This window comes from Lichenostomus cassidix, chromosome 3, assembly GCF_008360975.1.
Source record: "Lichenostomus cassidix isolate B80296 chromosome 3, HeHo_3.0, whole genome shotgun sequence".
NCBI classification, from domain to species: Eukaryota; Metazoa; Chordata; class Aves; order Passeriformes; family Meliphagidae; genus Lichenostomus; species Lichenostomus cassidix.
The window spans coordinates 100,556,436-100,559,771 of record NC_139483.1 but is presented as its reverse complement, the minus strand read 5'-3'; the positions used below and the strand labels follow the sequence as shown (position 1 = coordinate 100,559,771).

The window sequence follows — 3,336 nt, the reverse complement described above, 5'->3', positions numbered from 1 at the left end:
AAATTCTTTAAATATAGCCTTTTTGTTGGGACTGCCCCATGCATACAGTGGAATATCAAACTTACAGATAACTGAACTGTGGATATTTCCACTTCTTTTAATTGCAGTTCTAAGTCATATGAAAACCATTTAATGTGTTGCTCCTTTAAGGTCAGCGTCACAGTTCTCCAGGAGCTGTAGAGGTCCAGCGAGATGTTTGGTTCATATCAATTTATGGCTGTTCAATTGGATTGGAAAGTCTTCATAATCATAGCCTCTAAGAAGATACTTCTTTAGTAAAAAGGGTTGTCATTATCTATGCTTAACTACTATTCTGGATTTGCCTTTAACTATCATAATGTTTGAATGATCCCTTGCAAAATTCGCCCAAATCAATGTTCCAAGTGCTGCAGTTGGGTATGAAGGTGTGGATGTGCAGACTGGACCCACCTGGGTGCATCAAGTCAAATCACGTAGCCAAGGCTTTTCACCTGCCTTCAGGGTACTTAGCACCATGAAACCCTGACTCTGGTCCCACGAATGCAGTTGGCAGTGGCAATGGATGATGAATTTGGCCTCACAGCTGCTCCCACAGGTGGTACTGCCTGGATTTTCTTGAGCCTTTCCCAGACTCCTGTTACTTGGATCAGCTTTAAAGGGGGATCACTGGGGGAGGGGGGACAGTTCCTGTAGTAAAAACTCCTTGTCAAGGAAAATGTACATCTTCCAGGAGGAGGGTCATCAGATATCTGGTAATCAAACATAAAGAAGCCAGAGGAGAGAGCAGTATGTTGAGTTTCGTCTCTAGACATCTTGGCCCTTCTCAAGGTTTCTGACAGTGAATATCAAAGGACATTATATCATAATGCAAAGAAGGTGCAGGCTCCCATGAACTTTTGTTGCCATAGTTTTTTTGTCTTATGTATTCTGCAGCCTAGCAAAGGGACAGATTTGACACTGAAAGGATAACCACAGACAAATCCTGAGACTGTTTTTGTACTATGCTTCCTTTCCTGTTATACAGAATAACAGTTACAAACCAGCAAGACAAAGAGTTGATGTGATTACCATTGTAACAATACACTTCAGGGTGTCTGTGTTTCCCTGATCTTGTCTCTCTGGGATTGTCTTGAGTCGTAACTGCCTCTATTTCTCATAAATCACCAGTTCCTGCTGTCTTCTTCAGTATGGCTATTCATGGATACTTCTTTTCTTCCAGACAATCATCCAGTTTATGGGGACAGATTTTGATATAAAAATGCTGTACAGTTTTTCTAAACATACTTTTTCATATTGGGCTTTGTAACTTAACACTTAATAAAGAATTCTGAGTGTGAAACCATGCTTTTCTGTATGATATCCTGTAACATATTTCTGTCTAAGTGCAATTACTAATTACTGTTTAAACAAAACTAAAGCACAGCAACTAAGGAATTTCATTCAGCTGTTGTATTCTGGACACCTACTTTATGTGCCTCTGTGCGTAATTTCAGAAGATTCTAGTTTTGGAGTCAAAGACACCTTATAAAACTGAGCTACACTTCATAGCTCCTGATCTGTGGTGACCCAACCCTTTTTGAAATCATGGTGCAAAGTAGATCACAGGTCAAGCTGCGAAAAAAGGGGGAGTATTTATATTTAACTGGGTAATTTCACCCTTTCACTCACTGCATAACCTTAAAAATTGAAGTAGTAAATGTTGGTTCAGCTGGTGCAGGAGTACAGCATGAAAGTTAGGAACTCCTTAATCCAGGCTTTTCCCAAAACACATCTTGTGAAGTGCTGCAAAATACTATAGCCTCATTCTCTCAATTCCCACATTTTTCAGTCGACCATGATCAGTATTATTGGAGGATTCAGAACAGGGTTAAACTTTGAGTACTTTGTAAGGAAAGATTTTTCAGTTCACTGGTGGTTTTGGAAGCCCAGGAAGAAAGGGATACTATCAAACCCAGCTGGACCATGTGTGATACACCTGAATTTTGGGCCCCTAGTGAATACTTTAAAATAGATACATATATTCCTTGTGCTTCCAATAGAGAAAGCCAAGCAATAGCTACTATCTATTTTTAGCGAGACAAGAGCTCATTGTGAGGCCTGTAGAAAAATGTGTTTCTCTCCACTAGTTGGTCAGAGAAATAATATTTTCCCTAAGTTACTCTTTAGGCACCTAAAATTCTCATACAAATGACGGACTGTGTGTCCCCACTAAAACCTTACTTCATCATCTAAATTGGGTGCTGACAGTATCTCCTGTGAATGTTGCTGAGGACATTAACTGGGAATAATGCAGCAGCATCCTGAAATCACTTATGCTTCTCATTTTTTGTCAGCTAAGTAACATCACTACCCTGAGAGTCTTTCACTCTTCATTTTGCTGCAGCCTTCTGTTCCCTTTCGCCCCAAAGGAATGGTGTAAAGGGATTTAGCATGGCAGAGTGCCTGGCCCCAGAGAGCTATACTTTGTGTAGTTGATGTGACAGCCATGCTGTGTAAAGGAAAGGTCTAATCATTTTTCCTCTGGTCATCTGAAACACTCGCTGAAAATACAGATAAAAGCCTGCAGAACTGAACCCCAATGAATTCATGCAATGGAACTAAAAAGAATGTTATCACAACATATTTTTAGGCAGTTTAAATATTTTCTTTTTCTCAAGTGGAACATGCTGTTGAACCTATGTGCAAAATCATCCCCCATCATCTCTGTACACAGACGGTCACAGAAATCTATGAAATGCAATAGAGCTCTTTTTGGGCAATTTCACTGTCAGGGAAGAATGCAGGAAGGGTGGAACACCAGCTCTCTGATGGAGTAATTTTAGATTTTATTGTAATGCCTGCCAGTGAATATTCCACATGCAGAGATTTCTAAAGCAAACTGTGAAAGGCCACAGCCTGCCCTGTAACCCTAAAAGGATGTTGAGCTTGGCTGTCTTCCAGGGCAGCAGGATGTGTGGCCTGGATTAGAACAGGAATATTCCTAACATTCATTGCTTTTTAATGATGTCATGCTTGCTAGCTATTGCAAGTCCTTTATGCTTTCCTCTGTAAAAGCTTTTCTAATACTACTGAAACTTCCTGATGAGAAAACATTTCAAAATAAGGCTATAAAACATCACATCCATGCAATGATAAAAGTATAGAGCTGCTAAAATACATAGTTTATGGAAAGAGTAACAGCCTTGGTGATTGTATTGTTATTGTGTAGTGTGTCAAATACTATAAAATGTAGTCAATAATACGTGTTAAGTAGTTATTTTAATGTTCTTGATTTTATCAATAGAAAACTTTGCATTTGAAAGGTCTTGTTTTGCTTTACTTTATACTGTATCTAAGCACACAAACCAAAGTTGAAAA

The 3,336-nt window shown here is 39.2% G+C and overlaps 1 long non-coding RNA gene across 2 annotated transcripts; it reads left to right on the top strand.

The window, feature by feature from the left end:
• The first annotated feature begins 403 nt into the window (after positions 1 to 403).
• On the top strand, positions 404 to 1,838 carry LOC146440304 (uncharacterized). 2 transcript variants are annotated; one of them, XR_014851398.1, is made up of 3 exons: positions 404 to 574; positions 1,004 to 1,115; positions 1,199 to 1,838. It is a non-coding gene; the product is annotated as an uncharacterized LOC146440304 (long non-coding RNA). The 2 variants fall into 2 exon arrangements; XR_014851399.1 differs by lacking the exon at positions 404 to 574 and adding an exon at positions 655 to 731.
• The last annotated feature ends 1,498 nt before the right edge of the window (positions 1,839 to 3,336 follow it).